This window comes from Artibeus jamaicensis, unplaced genomic scaffold (genome assembly GCF_021234435.1).
Source record: "Artibeus jamaicensis isolate MK-2021 breed Jamaican fruit bat unplaced genomic scaffold, CSHL_Jam_final contig_889, whole genome shotgun sequence".
NCBI classification, from domain to species: Eukaryota; Metazoa; Chordata; class Mammalia; order Chiroptera; family Phyllostomidae; genus Artibeus; species Artibeus jamaicensis.
In genome coordinates this window covers 1,905,099-1,927,108 of record NW_026522005.1, presented here as the reverse complement: position 1 = coordinate 1,927,108, position 22,010 = coordinate 1,905,099, and the positions used below count along the sequence as shown (strand labels likewise).

Genomic DNA, 22,010 nt, shown 5'->3' with positions numbered 1-22,010 from the left:
CAGACAGACTATCAAATATTTAATGATTTTGACATAACAGCCCAAATCTCTCAAATCATATACGTTTTTAAATGAATATACAAAAGAGTCAATGTCATGCAAATGAGCATCTATAGTTAGAGGCAGTTTAAATGGGATTATAAAGATCTAGAGGGAGCTGACTAAGCAAGACTGGGGACCAGACTAAAAGTAGCCTTCTAAATAGATAATCCACTGTGGCTCTGTTCTTTCTATCAGTCAAGGTTACTGCAGGTCCCAGGAAAATAAATCCATTCAGATAGACTGAACTAAGCTATTTGCTTTTTGAAGGAGAAGATAAAACAAAACTAAACTAAACAAAATATACCTTACCCTCTTAATCTTGGGCAAACTGAAAAAATACCCTAAAATGTAGGTTTTATATGTGAAAACAACATTCCTACTTACCTTCAATTTCAGCAGAGATTATTTTCCCCTTCTCTAGTCCAGCTCCTTTCCTCCCAGACTCAGGGCTCCTTGCAAGTGCTTCCTCAGCTCTTGATAACTCTGTATTGTAAGCATCAGTTCTTTAACCCGTTTTCTCCTTCTGTCCAGTCTCCAACTGAAAGGCTTGAGTGTGCTTCTAGACCTCGGAACAGTGCCCAGCACAGTGTGGTGCCCAGGAATTACGCGTTGAATAGATGAACAAACATTTGAACTAATTCCATGCGTTGATGAAGGATTATTATTTCTCATTCTTAAGCAATTTACATGCATAAAACAGATTTCCATTAAAAAACCGAAACAAATTACTATTTCATTTGATCACACTTTGCTAGAATTATATAATAAATTATTGAGAAATGAGGTATAAATAATGGTTCTGTAACTTAACATAAATTAGTTATTAAACTGATAAGAACAGATACTACACTTGATCTTAGCCAAAAGGCCGAGAAGCGATAATAAATTAGTTATTTAATAGCCACCTGTACCTGCCTATCAAAAGACTCACTGCAACATACTGGTGAAGCCTAAACAACATGCCACAAAGCTCAGTTTAGGTGTAGTTCAAGAGTGTAGAGGACAGGGAAGGAAGAGAGGGCCAGAGAGCACGTGTATTAAGTGTCCTCTTATATACCAACAGTGTGTGATATGTTATAATTTTCCCTCCATTTGTCCTCACAAAAAACTAATGAGGTAGGTATTATATTTCCATGTTACAGATAAGGAAATTGAGAAAATTAAGTCATTTTCTCAAGACTATTCAGCTAATAAGCATTATCCCAATAGTTATAATATTCGGTTCATCCTTAATTATAGTTTTGGCGTGGGAAAAAAGTGCAAGAAGGAAAGTGCATTTGCGATGAGTTATTCCAAAGAGGTAAAGAATTGTGTGTGTGTGTGCGTGTGTGTGCGTGTGTGGCTCATTGGGGGAGGAACCCGTTCATAATAAGTTCTATGAAGTTTTGTGATGTCAGCCAGGAGTTAAGTTGGCAAGAGGAAGAAAGGTTTATTGGAATCATTGCTCCAGTAGTTTTCTTTAATTTATTAAATCATTTAAGAAAGTTTCAGATAACAAGCAAACCATGAGAAATGAACATTTTATTTGATAAGAATAAGGACATCATTTTGAAATATTCTAGACCAGAAGAAATACATCCAGCAATAGGGAAACCGATAAATAAATTATGTAATAATGGAATATGACAGAATACTATGCAGCCTTAAAAGGATGCTTTAGATAAACATTTAGTAAAGTAGAAGTGTTAATAATATAATATTTTTAAAATTTAGAATAACTTTATTAAATATATATGAGTATAAACCAAAATGTTAATAGCAATTATCCCAGAATGGTAAGAATATGTTTGTTTTCTTTTCATCTCTTTTTATTATTCAAACTTTATGAAGCATGTTTTATTTTATACTTAGAAAGTACGTTATTTAAAAATTTTATAACCCACAGGCCATTTTTCAAAAGAACTCAATCAGTAGTCTACTAATTTCCTTTGCTGGGCATCCTGGGGTAGGTCCTCTTTCCATAGCCTGCTAATCCCACTGGGGGCTGCAGCCATTTATCTGAAGCCATAAACGTCACTGGGTTGTTCAGTGGCTACTTATTCAGCAGGACAAATATTGCAAGTCCTAGAGAAAGAGAGATGTGTTTTTGGAGCTAAAAGATGGAAAGGAAGACAGTTTGCTAAATGGAGACAATATTTATTTCATGCCATTCTGATATTTAGCCATAAGCAAAAGTTGTGTGGTTATGTAAATGGCCAAATGTTGCATTAAAATTCTTGGGGAAATTTACTTTTAGGTCATTAGAATAACTTTTAGAAACCAGCTGGCCTATTGATTATTTTTTGCACATGTAAAGCATGAATTATTCTGTAAGGCAAGCTCAGACTCATCCTTTGTATTTCTTGATCAGGTATGTTTCAAACATGCAGTTCTTCCACATGATAAACAGGTCAATGGGTAAGTAAGTGCACTCTACTGGTATTTTCATAGTTTTAATATTATGACAGTATATTAAAATTTTTTTAAAGATCAAAAAATTATTTATTTATCTTTAGAGGGGAAGGGAAGGAGAAAGGGAGAGAATATCAATGTATGGTTGCTTCTCGTGAATCCCTTGCCAGGAACTGGCCTGCAACCCAGGCATGTGCCCTGATTGGGAATTGAACCGAGGTTGTTTGGTTTGCAGGCCCACACTCAATCCACTGAGCTACACCAGCCAGGGCAGTATACTTTGTAAAAACTTAGACAATTCGTTCAAGATTGTAACCCTGGGTGAATTGGGAGTATAGCTAATAAAATTCATCTGGCAATAGTACCTTTGGTTAATTTTACTTTCAAATTTGTCAAGAGGTGTAGTTTTGAGACACCCCCTTTTATCTCTAACTCTCATACATATTAATAAGCTCTGGCTCTAGCAAAGGATAATGGTGCTTGGTCCCTGTTATTTTCATACGCATATAAATCCGTAAATCCAATACTGACTCATGAAAATCCTCCCTTGCCAGTGCCACAGAATTGTTTCTTTCCTTGGGAATGAGTATGAAAAGTAGCCATTTGTGCATGTTTAAACAGAGGAAAAAGATCAGTATATTTATTAGTTAAAAATAAGATCTGGATTTTGACTATGTCAAGATTTGCACTATCTTCCTGTTTGTTTTGGACACACCACTGATTTCCAGATGCAATGTCTAGAAGACACAGATGCATTGCTTGAGCAACCAAAGGTAAGAGTCCAGTAGTAATTGCAGTAGTATTTCATATATGCTTATACCTTTGTTTTGATTTACTAAAGCATCAGCATTTGCTCATTTTCCCTGTTACATGCTTTCTAGTAGCCGATGATTGTATTTTTATTGACTTCTCTGTATTTTTGACAGATAGATGAACAGTCTGCTAAAATACAATTTTAGTTTAACATAGCAATAAATAAAGTCACAGTGCTATGATTCTGGTAATCTGAATATCACAACATGATGAATATTACCTGCTTTTTGCAAAATTTAAGTTCATTTTTAGGAGTTAAAAACAATAACTTTGGCAGGTGTATCTTTCCTGAAAGGAATTGTCCTATATGGGCTTCATTTTTTGAAGTATTTGAAGATAGGACACCATCAAATTCTTGTCACTCTTACCATAAAATTAACTCCTGAAAATATGAGCTTCAACTCATTGAGAACTGCTTAAGGATTGGGTGCTTTGTAAGAATTGTTATAACCTGCATACCCCCATTTGGAGGTGGATAAGTGAGAAATTAAGTGGGTCCCTCAAGTCAACATGTTACTATGATGTAAAGGAGCCAGAATTGAAATCCCCTTGCCTTCCTCTAATTCTTCATGGTAAGTGTATACATTTTATTAGACTTTTAAAACTGTTACCAATTACTGTCCTGTTTTGTTTTTTTATAAATTTAAAGACTACTCATTATCATTTTTCTTGTGCCAAGATTATGGGATTTTAAATATTTGTGATTTTCTTCTCTTTCAGAAAGTTAGACATGATAGAACCAAGCTTTTAAAATGTTCCTGTCAATAAAGACACATCTTAGATAGACATTTTTTTTGGATAGACTTTTTACTTTTTGACCATTTTTGTTTATATGTTCCTTAATTCATTTGTTCTGCTGCATTTATTCTTCCCATAAGCATTGCTCATTCATGTCACTGTTAGATCAAACAGGCAGACAAAAGAGGATGAGGGTGTGTGAAGCATCAGGATGTAAAAAGAAAACCCTAATAGTTATTGACTACACTTTATATCCCATAGAGTGTCATATATGGGCTTGCTTCTTCTTTGAAGTATTTGAAGACAGAACACCATCAAATTTTATACCCTCTTTCCTCTATTCTTGCAATACTTATAAATATTGATCATGAAAAGAATCTCAATAAGGCAAATATATATACATACACAGGCTATATTTTCTGGCCACACAGTCAAATAAAGTTAGAGATTAATGTGAATTTTAAATTAAGGACCCTACCCATTAGAAATGGAAGAAAAGTGTGAGGAGAGAAAGACAATGTCAAATAGGTCTTTAATTGAAGGTAATAGCAAAAAGCGATTGCGGGTCTTTGTCTTTTTTTTTATGGAGGTAATTTTTACACTGTGAAGTTGATGTGTGCCAAAAACTAAAAAAGATAAATAGATTATTTTCTGCACACAGAACATCTAAATTTAAATTAAGAAGTAAAAATTAAATTAAATTAAGAACTAAAAATTATAGGCAAAATGAAAAGAGTCTAAGAACTACCTCCCAAAACAGGCAGTGCACCTGAAATATTTCTTTGTTATTGATTTATTTGTCAAACATTTATTAAGTATCTACTGTATGCCAGGCACTGTCTTAGGCAGCAACCTTGCTTTATTTCTTCCTGTGTCCCCATGAGTAGGTCAAAGGAACAAATCCACATAACACCAGTGCCTTCACCTTGGGTAAGAGCACATGGGAACCAGGCGGCCATATTTTAAGTTTTGGCTATGACACATTCCACAGCTGGTACTTCTCTATACCTCCTTAAAGGAGATATATCTGGTACTTTCTCATCAATGGAAAACCATTGTGCCAAGATTTTGCTCATATAGATACTTTATAGTGTGGGACAAATGCTTGTAATTACACTTAGCACTTCTCAAATGTACAAATGCTCCAAAGTATAAATCAACTCAGCTTTAACAATTCATGTGGCTTTAGCTGATTAAAAGATAACTGATAAAATTCAACACCTATTCTTGATAAAATAAGCAATTTGTAATAAAAGAAAACTTCCTTAATATTATAAAGAAAATTTATCTGAAATCAGTGGGCAAAAATTGGAGAAATGCTAGCAATTGACATGAGTCAAGGCGTGCTGATATCTGTTATTGAACATTGTTCTGTAACGTCTATCAACATGACAAGACAAGAAAAAGAAATGAAGCATACACTTTGAAGAGATAAAATTATTATTACCTGTGGATAATAAAACTGTCTACCCCCAAAGCCCCAAATTATAATTACTAAAACTAGTAAGTTTGATAAGACAGTAGGCTACAAAATAAATATATGAATTAATAGCTCTCCTATAAACTAGTAATAACTAAACAATACAATAAAAACAGATCTTATTTGTAATGAAAAAATTAAACACACAGAGTACATTTAATATGTGCATAACTTATTTAATGAAAATTATAAAGACTTACAAAGTAGGGTTTTAAAGCCATCAACAAGTGAAGAGACACCCCTGGTCTGTGATTTAAAAATTTTTAATATATTAAACATATTGATTCTCCCAAAATTAATCCATAAAATTATTAAAAATCTCTTTTAAAACACATGATTTCTTGGGAACTTGACAAAATTATTCTATTACTGGGAATAATAAACATATACATTGTATTTTCATAAGAATAGTTACTTAAATGCAGTCATTAAAATAATGGAGTATAGATATTTGTTTTTTTATGGTAGTGCTTGTGCAATAAAATAAATAATTAAAGGAAACCAAACCATTTTTTCTGCTGTTTATTCTGAGCCAGGCACGACGTAAGGTGCTGGACACATAAAAACCAGAGCCCATTATTACCAGCTCTCAAGTCTGGTGGGAAAGACACTGGTATGAATGGATCGTTACAGGATGACCCATTTTACGATGGGTGAGTTTCCTGATGATCAATGCTCTGTATTGTGTGAGTGCTGATGGGGAACCACAAGCACCCAGGCATCCTAATTGCAGCCAAGGGAAATATTAACTCTTTTCTTCATTCTTTTCCCTTTTTGCTTCCTGTTTCCTCTGCCGAGAATGCTCTTTGCCTCTACTGCCTGGCAAACTCCTACTCATCCTTCAAAATCCAGTGCACATTCTCTGCTTTGGAAAGCTTTTGTGAATCTCCCACCTCTACAGAGTGGGAACAAGATTGTCACATAAAAATGATTACCCAAAAGTGTCATATTGGATTTTTATTACTTTCGGGGTTCTCTTATTCACTTCTCTAGGCTTCAAAGCTTGTCTTAATCAACATTCAATCCTTTCTCTTCTCTTTCTTTCCTTCACACCTCAGCAAGGTATATGGTGCTACGGTTTCCTTAGCACTTGCTCAACAAACATGGAGAAGCAAAAATGTGATTTAAGTGCGAATTGGATTATGTTTTCTGAAAAATGTTTGCAAGTAAAAATATCAGATTTTCAATGTGTTCCTTTTGAACGTAAGGTATTGACTTGTAAGAAAAGCAAGAAAAAAGTTATCCTGAATTTCAAGTACTCCTTGTGACTGACAAAACCTCTGTAATTAGAGTCTTATGAACCTCAAGTGCTGGGTTCTTAGTATTTACTTAACTTTTTATGTATTTACTCATCTTTATTATTTCCATCAATAGTTTGTATTTGCTTTGCTCCAGAGGATATAAAAAGAAAAGGAAAGTTTTCTGCCCTTAAGAATCTTAGAGAATACTGGGAAAGTGGGACATTCACACACAAACAGAAATATAGTAAAAGGAAGTTAATGCTTAGGCCAAAAGAATCACTTAAAAGTATAGTCAATACAGCACTGGCTGGTGAGGCTGAATGGATTGAGCACTGGCCTGTGAACCATAAAGTTGCTGGTTCTTTCCCCAGTCAGGGCACATGCCTGGGTTGCGGGCCAGGACCCTGGTTAGAGTAGTGTGAGTTTCTTTCTCACACAACGATGTTTCTCTCCCTCTCTGTCTCCTTCCCTTCTTCTCCCTAAAAATAAATTTAATATCTTTAAAAATATATAGTCTATATGCATGGTGAAGTCACAGTAGATTTTATGGAAGATGGAACTGTAAGTTTGACTTTCCAAAAACACCTCTCATCAACATACATTCCCTGATAAATTAATGAAACAGACAAGATAAGGTGCCCTAACAAAAGGTGAGGAAATCTTCAGTTAATCAGAATTTATTAAATTTTAGGGTCAAGTTTTAGAATTCTGAATACTTTCTGATTCAATGGAGAAAGTGGGAATGGTAACAACATCAAGGCCTCCAAACCATCGTGAAAGTATTTTCCTTACCCTTGATTACTATAACATCTTAATTTGAAAAATACCTTTTTTCATGATGTAGGCTCTTGTGATACTCCAGGGTCATCACATATGTGATTTTATAGTTATAATCAACTCTTTAAATTTATTTGAAAAATATTTCTAGCTCTGGTCACTGGGCATGTAGTAGTGAACAAAACAGATATTTTGCTTTCATGATGCTTACGTGTTCTGGCATTTAAACCATTCTTATTTCACCGAGTTTTCTTGTAAATGTTTTAACTAAAAAAATAGTGCTAGAGAATGTATTTGGTTATTTGATGGTTTTGTTCATTGGATTTTGATTAACTGAGATTTTATTTTGTGATGGCCGCTTTGTAAATTTTCCGCGGATCGTGAAGGTGGCGGTAATGATCATGATAATACGACACAGTGGTGAAATAGTTTCTTCCTGAGAGAGTATTGTGATTTCTCCGTGAGTTGATAATAATGGTCATAACAAGCCTGACAGGTCCCGTGTTTGCTGTGAGCATGCATAGCAGTAGTGTTGCCTCACTGTTTCCATTTTCATGGGAGTTACAGCTTGCATATGATCCTTTGCTAAAGAGTTGCCTTGACAAATTTGACTTCTTAAAGTTATAGTTCAAGGAGGGAGGGGGGAATTAAAGAAAGATTATTGTAATCATTTTAGCTCCATAAGAAAGTTGATGGTTGTGTCTCTGTGAGCTTGGAGATTATATAATAATATCATCCACCTGCTTTTGTATAACTCTTCACAGCTTGCAGTATTACATTACATACATTTTTTTCACTGGGTCCACATAGAAAATCATTAAAGTAGTCAGGGAATGTATTACCATCTCTACTTTGCAAAAAGGAAACCGAAAGTCAGAAAGATCTCTGCCAAGGTCTCACTGGCAATGTGGTGAAATGCTGAGGCTGGAGGCCCAGCCTTTGCCAAGCAGAACGCGGCTGTTTCCAGGGACTGGCCACCTCTTTGTTGCACAGCCAGCAAAGCCTGCTGTGGGTGGTTGCACAGTCTGGGGGCATCCTTAAATATCAAGAGGCAATCTAAGCTCGGCAATTGACTACTGAGATTGGGAAAGTATTGGAAAACTATATTTTAAACCTTAAAAGTGCTGACACAGATTATTTTTGCTGCTAAACAAAATCCCATGTAAAAGTATCACCCTTTTTCCTTGTTAAAAAACAAATTAGGAGAAAAGACAGAATACAGGGAAGCAAGCAGAAATCCTTACACCACCACTAACATCTGAGCATATTTAACATTAAAGTGATTATCTTTTTTATGTAAAAATTTTATACAATTTTTAATAAAATGAGGTGATGCTATAAATATTACTTAGCAATCTGCTTTTTTTGCTTACCATTATATCATGAACATTTCTATAACATGGTAAATAATAATCTTTTGAGAAAGTATTTTCATATTGATTCTTTTATTCATTTAAAATTATGTAAAATCCAAACAATATGGAGATCTAACTATTGATTACAGTTTTGTGCATATTGTTCTGTACTTTTTACGAGGCCTGCATTTCACTGCATTTGCTTTGGCAGATTAGAACACCTTTTGAGAAATATTTTGCAATAGAATATCATATATTTTAAGAAGATACATATTTTACTTTTTAACAGCAAGCAAATAATGTATAAATAACAAAAACATAATTTATAACCATCTTTTGTGACATTCACAGAGAATTCCACTCCAGAAAGCACCAATGCACAAGTATCCTTGTACATGCCGAATCACCTTTGACCATCTTCAAATAATTAAGTGGCGTTGGTGCTCTGAGCTGCATACTATGTAGCTCTCCTTGTTTAAAAATGACACATTATAATCTAAGTGCTCTCAGCCTTACACACCAGATCCCTCCATTCAGTCTTAAATTTATCCAGAAGGAGTTCACTGGGGAAGAATAAGCCAGGTTAAAGACTTAGTCAAAGACAAGAGGTAACAAGCACCTGACAAATCCCAGTGATAAGCAGGATGAAAAAGATAGGGTTTACAAGAGCAACCGTGAAATGGAATATGCAGGACTTGACAGAGTGAGTGGGAAGGACAGAGGTGAAGACAACTGACTCCAAGGTCTAAGTGCATTTCAGTGAGTGAGAGCACAGTGGTTCTGCAAACAAACAGGAGAGTCAGGAAGGAGCTGGTTTGAGAGGGAAAGCAGAGGAAGTCCATTTCCAGGCATGTGGACACAGGGCTCTGAAGAGGATGGTTCAGCAATTATGTGAAAGGAGCTTAGCGAATTTGAAGTTTTCAAAATGTTTGGAATGAGTTAATGAATGAAATGCAGTACAGGAGCTAAGGAAGGTGACCAGGGCTGGGCATGTGGAATTAGAACACTTTTGCATAGAAGTGAAAGTTGAACTTTATGGCAGAAAATGGGCGTAAATAGGAAGGGGTTCAACTCTCCCAAATAGAAGGGGGTTCAACTCTCCCTCAAAAGTGCAGGTGCTGAATCTGGTGTTGTATATATCACTAATTTTCTTTTTTAAAAGAGATTTTATTTATTTATCTCTAAAGGGGAAGGGAGGGAGAGAGGAAGAGAAATATCAATGTATGGTTGCTTCTCGTGCGTCCCCTGCTGGGAACTGGCCTGCAACCCAGGCATGTGCCCTGATTGAGAATTGAACCAAGGTTGTTTGGTTCACAGGCCCACACTCAATCCACTGAGCTACACCAACCAGGGCTAATTTCCTTTTTCAAAATGTATTTATTGACTTCAGAAAGAGAGGAAAAGATGTAGAGAGAAACATTTATTTGTTGTTCCACTTATTTATGCATTTATTGGTTGATTATTATACATGCCCTGACAGGGGAATCAAACCTACACCCTTGGTGTATTGGGATGATGTTCTAAACAACTGGGCTACCTGGCCAGGCTGTATGTTACTAATTTCTATAAAATATGTGGCCCTACTATGACAGAGGAAGGATGCAGTGGAAAAAAATGGCTGGAGCTTTGGAGTTTTGGTGCTTCAGAACTTATTACTGATTAGTCAAGAACTGAGATCCACAACCTTGACACTTTTGCGGTGGCCACAGGATCATCGAATTTGAGTGTCCTTAAAATTCTGACTTGCTGCACCAGGATCTTATGAATTTGGAGAAAGTGACAAGCAGAGGAGATGGGGCGGAAGACTTTCATAAAGAGTTTGGAGTAGAAGCAAAGCAAAGCAAAGATGAGTGGCTGTCCAGTCTTTATTTATTCACTTACTCATTTATTTACTCATTCATTCTTTCTGCAAACATCACTGGACACTTGCTGGTTCTAAACACAGTTCTAAATGCTAAGAAAATACGAACGAAGCACAAAAAAAAACCTGTTCTTTTCTTTAAGGAGTGCAGTCTAGTGAAATTATGAAAAAATCCTTTCTGGTATTTTTTCTAAGGTTGGTAGTGGATTCAGAATTTCTACATAGTTGGGGCTTAGGAGTACCCCTCTGGTGAGAAGTGGGGGCTAGGAACTTATTGCAAAGATACATTTACTATATTTACTAAGCTACTTTTTTTTTAAGTGTGTTATTTTGGAGTGGCTATACCCCTTTACTTACTCTATAATTTCAGACATGCTTTCTGAATTTATGTCACTGCATTGTAAATAACTGGCTGAATCCAAAAGACATCTTTTCACTGAGAAGACCACACTGTTAGGAATGAAGCAGGGGCAGACAAGTGTCGCTTGGGGCAGCGGGTGACTGAACCCCCATGCCTCGCCTTTTCTGAGCTGCATGGAAGGAGCTTGGGCTTTGCAGCCTGTGTTTACATCCCAGCTCTGCAAGAACAGTTGCAGGACCTGGAGCAAATCATTTAACCTCTCTGAGCTTCCTGTCCTCTCCTGTGAAATGGAGAACACAATTAAATGAGCTAAACTAACATAATGCCTGAGCTGTGGCAGCCACTCAACAAACATTTCTTCTCTTTCTCTCTCTCTCTCTGTCCCTGTGGCCAGAAAGTATAGAGGCTGAAAGAGGTTGACTGATGCAAAGTGTGAAGAAGTTGTTAGCACTTCTTAAAGGCATTTTTGAAAAAATAATCAGAAATGTTTCCATTTAAGTCTGAGGAACTGTTTAGAATTTGGACAAATTCTGATGACACACAGACTAGAAACCTTTGATCTGCTTAGACTGACATTTTCCTGTTGCCCAAATGCCACTTCTAAATCGTCACCACACCCTTGTTTTTTTCCACTAAAACTTGTCATTCTAATCTTTGTCTGGGGCATCTACTGACCTCCTCGTTGCAACTCCACGTTCCTCAAATAATTTGGCACCTACTGTACAGATGTCCCTTCCCTACTGAGTCTCACCGTGTTTCTGAGCAACCCCATGGCTATGAAATATGACGCATGGGAGACATCAGAGTCCCCAGCTTCACAGGCTCTTATCTTTTACACCTCCTGGGACCTTCCTCTTCCTCTCTTTTTCTAAATCGTGGTCACTTGATTCCTTTATTTACTCAGAGCTGCTTCACCTCCGATGGTAACCTTCAATACTGCATCTCGGTTCCTGACCACAACCGCCTCTAGCTTGTACTCTCTTTCTCTAGATCTATTCTACAACTTTACTGAGATATTTATCCCCATGACCTACAATTTTCTAATATATTTTCCCTTCCCAGAATCCTTTGCTTCTCCCTTCAGCCTAAGACAAGTGATGTGTCATTTAGAGGAACCTCCTTACCTACTCTGCCCTCTTGTCTCTCTGCTTCAGCTGCTGATCCCAATCTTCAGTTATTCCAGATGTCGGCCTTTGTGTCTCCTTCCCATCTGAATTACCACACTCAGTGAGAAAAGCCACAGCACTCTGTGCACTGGTGCATCGGTGGGGGCTCCAGCAATCCCCTGCAATCCTCCCACAAATCCCTACCCCAGATCCCTCCTATTGTCTGCAGTGGCTATTGCACACTCGTTTCACAACCCCAAAATTCTCATCCAGGTGAGAAACTGGGAGTTCTCCCGCTGAGACTGCTTCAGTGACTCCTCATCCTGTTAGGACGACAGAGTACTCAGTGCATGCTGTGAATAAACCCCGTCTTCCTCTCCACCTCTGGTCACTGACTCCACGATTTCATCTGCCGTGGTTACCTGGAGGCACCATGCTCTCTCATATGTTTTGTTTTGCACTTGCTACTGCTTCTATCTGGAATCCTGGTCCACATTGTAATAAGCCCGGCAGTGGTCTGCTCTTTGCCTTGCCTTTTTAGGAAGCTTTGTCTCCAGCCCCCTGCTGAGGATTAAGTTCCTCTCCCACAGCCACTCTCTTGGCACTGACCTACTTCTATGTGCTTGATATTAGCTTTTGCCCCCTGGCTCCCTTTCTACCCTCTAATTGCTTCCTAGCAAATTAATCCAAACTTGGTGGCTTAACACAACAGCAACTTATTGTTTCAGTTCTGGAAGCCAGAAGTGCCAAATCAAGGCATTGGTAGGGCCATGCTCCCTCTGAAGACACTAGGGAAGAATCTGTCCCATGCCTGTCTCCCAGCTTCTGGGAGCCACAAGCAGTCCTTGGTCTGTATATATCACTCCAATCCTTCATCTCCATGGAGCTCTCTCTGTGTATCTTTACATAATCTTCCCTCTGTGTGTGTGTCTCTCTGTGTCCAAATTCCCCCCTTTTATAAGGGTATCAATCATAGTGGATTAGGGTCCATCCCTATGAACTCATTTGCACTTGATTACCTCTAGATAGACCCGATTTTCAAATAAGGTCACATTCTAAGGTACTGGGGTTAGGACTTCAAGATACGATTTTTTGGAGGACACAACTGAATCCATAACACATCCCTTCTCCCTTCTGTATTCTAGAGGGGGAAACTGCCCTTTACGGAAGCATCCACATGCTCTCTGAGGTCATCCAGTGTAGAATCCCAGCAGGAGACTATGGGTGGGGGGTAGGGAGACATGAGGTCAGGGTAGAGTGTGCTGGTGGCGCTCCTCCTGCACCCTTCCCTGGTGTAGGCTGTGTCCTTCACTGGTAAGTCACTGCCTCTCGGGCAGTTATCTGCGCAGCTCCCTCTCCTTCCAGAGCTGGTTGGTAATCATTCCCTCTGCTTGTGTTTGGAGCTTAGAGGTGGTAACTGTTTATCTGCTTCTAGCCCCAGGTTACTGTACTATGCTTTGTAGATCTCTTAGAGTAACACCTTCGTAAATAGTCCATTTGGAAATAAACCTGTTATGGAATTTACCCCATTTTGAGTGTGCTTTTGTTTTCTGTTGGGACCCTAAAGATAACCTGAAAAATGTTACTTGTCTATTAAATATATTGTCTGTTTTATTAACTATAATATGCATTCCTTAGAAGTTTGTATCATATACTTTATTAATCTCTGAACCTACAGTGTGGGGGAAACTTTGCACGCACGCTCCCCTATCCCCTGTTCCACCACGGATGAAAATAAAACTACCAAGACATGATCTGCTTGGGGAGGAGAGGTGGTCAGTCTCTCAAAGGAGAAGGACCAATAGCCCCTTCCTCAAGGGCTTTTATTAAGGTTGTAACACACAGGAATACAGGTAAAGCTCATCAATCAATGTCAGGCAGCAAGGATCAAACAATAGATAACATTTCAAAGAAATCTGAGGGCTTAATCTGAGTCAATGTCTGTCAGGTAAGGGGGTTTTTAAAAACTTTGGGAGACATACTCATTTCCTGCTCAGACCCTTATCATATGAATGAAAGCACTCTTAGCAATGCAGGCTCACAGGACTTTAAAAATTCTTTCTTAAACCTGATCACCCCGGACGGAACCTGCTCTAGCCAGCAGAGGGCTGCACAGCCCACCCCATCATAGGTTTTTAGGTTTAAGTGGATTAGAGCCAGGAAGCACTTCTCCCAGACGAAAATGGGGACTCAGGCTATGTCAGAATAGCTGGGGGTTGAGGGTCCATCACTCCCTCTTTGTTGCAGCCCCCCAGTCCTTCCTTGAGGGCCTCCCAAGTGATCGTGTCAGGCTTAGGTTGCCCCCCTCTGAGGGCTCATACCCGTCATTGAGTAACTGACCAAACGTTGGGGGCCAGAGATGGATGAAGCAGAAGCAGCGCTCCTGCCAGGGAAATAAACTTTATCTCCTCAGTGGCTCACAGTCCAAAGGTTGCTCACTCAGCCATATCTATGGGGGGTTTACAGCTTCTGAAACCAGACAGGGTGGTGCCCAACACTATAGCACTTAACATGCCTCCTCTTGAATAGGTGCTGAATAAATATTTTTGGTGGAAGAATGGAAGTGAGAAGAAAACGATAGGAGGACTGTTGTCACTAAGCAGTTTTTTTTTTATCATAATTTAGTGTTCTGATAGCCTCGGACTCTTCCCAGACACCAAGTCAGTCCCGCAGCCATTCTCCGTGTGCCTGCTCTGTACACACCCCTTCCCTGGGTACTGCGGGTGCTTGCTGGTAAACAGACTTGGCTCATTCCTCCAGCAGTTTTTATCCATGAATGGGCCAATGTGGCTAAAGTTTATAAAGCAGGGCATGTCTTTCGGGGGTGGGATTGGAAGAAAAGCTTTAGACTAGTGGAATGGGAGTTGGAACAGCTTCTTTGGTTACAGGAACAGAATTGATGAGTAATATTAAGGGACAAACTGAGATTCCACAACAAGAATTTATAATGCACCTAATCCAGTTTACCATGTACTCTGCTACCAGATTAATCTTCCCAAAGTACATTGGGATAATGTCATTCTCATGCCTTGAAATCTTCAATGACTATTTCCTGTGGAATGAAGACAAAATCCTCATCTTGTTCCATGCCTCCCACGGCTTCTCTGTGCCCACCAGTTCCAGCAGACAAATCTCTATTCGGACAGGCTTCCCCTTCCACCGCCATGGCTTTTCCCATGACTTCCCCTTCACCAGAAAGAAAGATCTTTTCTCTTGCCCATTTCCACTTGGAAAATCCTCCCCACGCATGCCCCTCATTTTCTGTTTGCTCTTAGAGCCTTGTCCCCTCTTCCCTGCATCCTCTGTTTCCCAGGCTCTATTGCCCATGGGCTTTGTTTTAGGTTCGACCACTGGGAGGTAACCATGGAGGACAGGAGAAGTCAGGTCGTTTCTCCCGGCTCATGCTTTGCTTCTGGCGGCCTCTCCCTCCATAGTCCATCACAGCAGGCAGCCTCACCCTCTCCTTTCTGCTGAGTAGCCCTTGACTTAGGGTCCGATAAGCTTCCTTTTTCTCTATCTCCTGCTTTAGGGATGGTAGCTTCACCCTGTTAGTGCTTGTCCCTGGTTTTTCTCAGTTACCCTGTTTAGGCTTTCCAGCGCTTTCGTCATTAATTTTCTGTATCAAGTTCTCACTATTGAACCATCAGATCTGGCCTTTTTCCTGGGTGGGACCTGATTATAGACCATGCTTCTGTCTGATGTCATCTTCCCTGTGAACCTCTTTTAATTATTTAGCTGAAAATAATGTTTCCTTTTCTTTTTAAAAACTCCTCTAGAATTAAAAATACCTGTTATTATATATTTGACATAATCTAACAGTATTCAAATATCCACTAATTTTGAAACGAAGAAAAGACAATCTCAGAAATTGAAGAAGAGGTGACTAACAATTAAAAATACTTATTTTAAGTCCTTTGATGGGTCCCAAACCATTTGTTCTGTGTAGTGTTCTTGTTGTGTTCCCTGCCACTAGTTCTAAGCACTGTGTGCTTCTTAAGCTCTCTGGGTTTCTTCCTCACAGCTCCAAGCTGAGAACTGTGGTACATACTCTTTATTTGTTGAGTTGGACATAGATATTCATTACTAGCATACAGAAATAATATTAAAATTTTAAATTTATTTATTTATCTATTTTCAGAGAGAGGAGAAGGGAGGGAGGGAAACATTGATGTGCAAGAGAAACATCAGTTGGTTGCCTCTCACACGCCCCTAACCAGGGACATTGCCCGTAACCCAGGCATGTGCCTTGACTAGGAACTGAACTAATAACCTTTTGGTTCACAGGTTGGCTGGCACTCAGTCTACTGAGTCACACCAGCTGGAGCTGATTTTTTACACTGAGTTTTTATCCTGTGACCTTGCTGAGTTTGTGTGTGTGTGTATATACACACGTATATATGTCTGTGTATGTATAGTGTGTGTATGTGTGTGTGTATATATATTCTTTAGGGTTGTCTACATATATTATCATATCATCTGCAAATAGTTTGACTTCTTTCCAATATGGATGCTGTTTGTTCTGTTTGTTTGTTTGTTTTTGGCTTACTGTAAGGGCTAGGACCTCCAGCACGATGTTGAACACCTTCAGAATACCTCTGCCTAGTTCTTGACTTGAAGGAGAACATGTTAAGTCTTTCGTTATTAAGTATGATGTTAACTGCAGATTTTTTTATACATGCTCTTTATCAGGTTGAGGAAGTTTCTATTCTTAGCTTGTTAAGAGGTTTTATTATAAATAGGTGATGAATTTTCTCAGATGCCTGTCTACAATGGTTGAAATGATCATATGGTTTTTCTAATTGTTTTTCTTTTAATATAGTAAATTTTATTGATTATTTTACAAAAAATTAGAAAAACCAGAATAAATGGAGACATGAATATAACATCAATCTCAAACCAACAATTAGCACCATGCTTCAGAATAAAAGTCTAGAAACATTCTCATAAAGTCAAGAACCATATCGCATATCTAAGATAGCTTCAGTAAAAGTATCAACGGTGTTACTTATTATATTCTGGAAGTTTTATTCAAGGCAATTGGACATCAAAGCTAAATACCTCTTTAAAAAGAAGAAATAAAATAATAACTTTGTGTAAATAATATGATTATATTCCTAAAAACAGAAATTGTTTGACATAAAAACTACTAGGAATAACTTGTAAAGATCAGTAAGGTGGCTGGTTTTACAATAAACAAAGAAAAATGATTTATGACAAAAAAGTAATGAGTAAAAATAATACAAGGGGAAACTATACAAGGAGAAATGATACAAGGGGAATACAAATGACAATAGAAACAAGAATATAAAATGTCTGGACTTAACAATAATAATGCAGAACCTATATATAGCAACTTTTGTGAAAAGTTGCTGTATAAAGTTACTTTATAGCAACTATAAAGAAAAATAATTTCCTAACTTATTCTATGATTTAAACACAAATCCCATTAAAGTCTCAGTGGTTGGCAAGGCAAGTTTAAGAGGGTAGCATTTCAAGTCAGTAGAGCAGAGATGGACAATGTTGATCAGTAATTAAATGCTGTTCAGAATATTGGCTAGTCATTTAGAAAATAGAGTTAAATTCCTACTTCACACCTTACACCAAAATAGTTTTGAAGTAGTTAAAATTTAAATTTGAATAAGGAAACCATAGCCCTGACCTGTGTGGCTCCATGGGTTGGGTGTCGCACAAAGCAAAAGGTCGCAGGTTCATTCCAGGCCAGGGCACATTCCTGTGTTGCAGGTTTGGTCCTGGGTCCAGGTGCAATATGAGCTGCCCTGGTCAGAGGATGGATGTTTCTCTCTCTTCTCCCTCCTTCCCCATCCCTATAAAAATAACAAAATAAAAATCTTTTTAAAAAAAGAAAAAGGAAACCACAGAAATAGTGGGGAATATATTTGTAAATAAAGTTTAGAGTAGAATATTGAGTGTCTTTATTTTTCCATTTTTTCTAGAGTTATTATGTATTTTAAAACAGATTATATAATTAAAAAAAAAAAGCTTTTCCTATATAGAGCACTTAGCCCAGCGTGAAATTTTGGGATAAAGGAAGAGATTTCTCTTTTCTTCAGGTTTGAACAAAGCCCAGGCTTGTTTTGCTCTGACTATAGGAGTAATATTGTGCCTCTCTATTTATTTTTTACTCACATAACTTTTTCTATGTTGTGATAGATAAAATAATTATGTATTCTTTCTTCCTTAGCCACTAGGCCTGAGGTCTCTCAGAGACAGTGAGTGTTCACTTATCACAATATGCTGGCAAATAGAGCCACGCCTCCATTCTAACCCTGAAAAGGAGTTAATGGAACAATCTGCCCTTTTAAAAGTGGTGTTGCTTAGTTAAAATTAATTATATTTTAAAAGACTGAAGCCCTGGCTGGTGTAGCTCAGTGAATTGAGTGTGGGCCTGTGAATCAGAATATCGCGGTTCAATTCCTAGTCAGGGCACATGCCTGGGTTGCAGGCCAGTTCCCAGCAGGGGACACACGAGAGGCAACCATACATTGATATTTCTCTCCCTATCTCCTTCCTTTCCTCTCTAAAGATAAATAAATAAAATCTAAAAAAAAGATTGTATTTCAAATATATGTACACTTTCACTAACAAAAATCACAAAAACACCTCACTTTACTGGCTGCTCAGTTATTTTCATTAGTTCTTTGAATGCTAAGGTGAGACAAAGCATATTATTTATCATTAAACTTACTTGAAGATTTCACATATTATTAAGTGTAAGTCACTATTTTACTGTAAATCATGAAGTGTGTTTTATACATTTTCCCACTTCAAATAATTTTCTTATTTTAATCTAGTTGAGTCCCTGAATGGAGAGGCAAAGTTCTGAGGACAGATGGGGGTAGTTTTGCCCTGGGATCAGCATAAATGATCATAAAGAGGTGGAGACGATATGAAATTCACTGTAACTCAAAAGTGTGTGCTATTGTGAGGAATATGTTCTTTAAACCAGTGACGGAAGTGTCTGTTTACTGGGCTCTTACTATGTGCCAGGCATAATACTAAATTGTTTAGTCATTTAATCCACATGACAGACTGAAGTGCGAATGTTATTCAGGAAAGAAAAGAATTTCTAAAGAAGGAAGGTACCCAGTGAAGGAATGGGCTACTCCTAAGGCAGAAAGTCCCCACAGTCAGAAACATTTAGGAAGAGCCTAGGGCCTTACTTGTCCAGAATGCAGGGAGGTACTTCTTTCTCTCTCGGGTGGGGAGGGGGCGGGGCTCAGGTGACATTTGGAGCTTACAATTGCCTCTGAGTTTTTATGATTCCGCCCTGCAGAGATCACTGTACCTTGCAATAGGAACCAAATGACACACAAAAATTTACTCATTCAAAATTCAAATGTTATGTTAAAGCAAGTCAATTATTTCTGTCAGTCAAGACATGTAGTGTGATTTGTTTAGACACATAGTATATGTAACCTTTGGTTTATTTTTTTACCTCTTAGATCTCATTGTCCTCAAATTTAAAAGTGGGTTACTAAAATGGAACCCGAAAAGTATGATGGCTTTAATATTAAAATTCAAATATATTTTTGATTTCTCAGTTCTAGTACAAAAGATTTTGGGGAAACTCATAATCAGTGTGATAAAAATTAAAGAGCACAGATGTCAGCCTTGTGCATACTTTGGTTCGTATCTGCTATGTTTGGTATACCTTTAGGCTAGTGTGTGATCTTGGCAAATTTAGTATGTGTTCTGAGCCCCAGGTCTCTTTTTCTTGGATAAGGAAACCCAAGGACAACACTTACTTCACAGTTTTGTAGTGAGAATTACACAATTTATGCCTAAATGGTTGCTTCTATTATTGCATTAAAAAAATCATCACAATACATAGACTTAATTTTAAAAATTTTCAGTTCTTTCTTATGCCACTATCTTTTTTTATATTTTTAAAAGTAAAGGAAAAATTTGCCTATAGCAAAATGCATATATATTAAGGATACAATTTATACATTCATGTAACCATCTCCCCACTTGCATTCCAGAAATTTCCCTCATGCCCGCTTTAAGTAAATTCTCACTGATGTCTCCTGACCCCAGACAACTACTGCTATGATTTCTATCACCATTAATAATGTTGCATGTTCTTGGATTTTATATAAGTAGAATCATAAAGTATATACTCTTGAATCAGATTTCTTCTCCTCCAAGGAATGTTTCTGAGATTCATCCACATTGTCATATCAGTAGGTCACTCTTTTTTTATTACTGAGAAGTATTTCACTGTATAAAGCAGTTTGTTTATCCATTTTCCTATGGATGAAAGTGTGGTGTGCTTTCCAGTCGGTATTCTATCATTATAGCTGCTACAAGTTTTTTGTGCACGTTTTTTTTTAGTCTACATGTGATTTTATTTATATTGAGCAATACCTACAGTGGAATTACCAAGTAACAGTAGATATATGCTCATCTTTGTAAGAAACTGCCAGTTTGCCAAAGAGGGTGTACCATTTTCTTCCCACCAGAGATATGAATGACATTTGATATTGTCGGCCAAAAATTTTAGCCATTGTACTGTGTACAAAAATGATATATCACTGTTTTTTAAAATTTATCTGATGAGTAATGATGTTAAACATATTTTTATGTTCTTACTGACTACTTTTATATCTCCTTTAAGGAAGAACTTGTTTAGTCTTTTGTCCACATATTTTTTAAATTACTTTATTGTTGTTCAACTTTTGTCCATATTTTTATTGGCTGTTTTTCTTTTTATTGTTGATTCGTACAGATCCTTCATATGTTATGGATATACGTTTTTCATATAAATATACCTTGAACTTGCTTGTGAACATTCTCTATGGCTTGCCTTTACATTTTATTTTCTGTCTTTTGATGAGCAAAAATTTATAATTTTGAGGATATCCAATTCATTGAAATTTTCTTTTAGGTCTAGTGTCTTTTTTGTGTTTTCACTAAGAAATCATGGCTAACCCAAGGTCATGAAGCTACCCTCCTATTATTTCTTCTAGAAGCTTTATAACGTTAACTTTGTTATTTAGCTCTATGGTCCTGCTGACCCTTGCTTAGACCAAACTTGAGTAAGGATGCTTTGAGTCCTCTTTCTGATTAGGCTCCACCCCTGGGTTCTGCACTTGACCCACTCATTCCAGGCTTAGCAAGAATCCTGCTAAATCAGTTTAGTGAAAAGCCTCCAAACTTGATCTGATCAGACTTAATACCTAATCAAATTCCTAACTCCCCGCTCTTATCACTCACAACACTCTGGCCTGCCTTTGGCAAGAATTCTTCCCTTTGAGTCAGTCTAGCAAGAATTGCTTCAGTCTTGATGTTTTCTCTTAGTAATCAATTTCCATCCATTGACACTCCCTCCCACTCTGCCCCCTGGCTGTAAATACCCACCTGTATTCAAAGTTGAGCCCAATCTCTCTCCTGTATTAAAAAACCCCACTGTAGTAGTCACCTCTGAATAATGTCTGTCTCACCATCTTTAACAAGTGTCATGATTAAGTTTTTCTTAGTAGTACACCTTAAATTAATTTTTGCGGTGGTGTGAGGTAGGTGTTGAGATCCTTTTGTTTTCCTTTTTAAAACTAGAATTTACTTTATTTGCACACTAAGGCCACAATACTTTCTTTTTTAAAGGATTTTACTTATCTATTTTTAGAGAGAGGGGAAGGGAAGAAGAAAAAGAAGGAGAGAAAAATCACCGGGTGGTTGCCTCTTGCATGGTCCTTACTGGGGACCTGGATCACAATCCAATCATGTGCCCTGACTGGGAATCAAACAAACAGTGACCCTTTGGTTCACAAGCCAGCACTCAATCCACTGAGCCACACCAGCCAAGGCTAAGACTGCAATATTTT

The 22,010-nt window shown here is 37.7% G+C and overlaps 1 protein-coding gene and 1 pseudogene across 2 annotated transcripts in view; one reads left to right on the top strand and one right to left on the bottom strand.

Annotated features, from left to right (window-relative positions):
* Positions 1-821: 821 nt before the first annotated feature.
* On the bottom strand, positions 822-922 carry LOC119063578 (uncharacterized; annotated as a pseudogene).
* A 2,030-nt stretch (positions 923-2,952) lies between these two features.
* The window catches only part of CNGA1 (cyclic nucleotide gated channel subunit alpha 1), a 33,509-nt gene continuing 14,451 nt past the window's right edge, over positions 2,953-22,010 (top strand). For both annotated transcript variants that reach the window (XM_053654907.1, XM_053654906.1), the window contains exon 1: positions 2,953-3,206. The gene's annotated coding sequence lies outside the window, so the exon portion shown is untranslated. The remainder of the gene's footprint in view (positions 3,207-22,010) is intronic.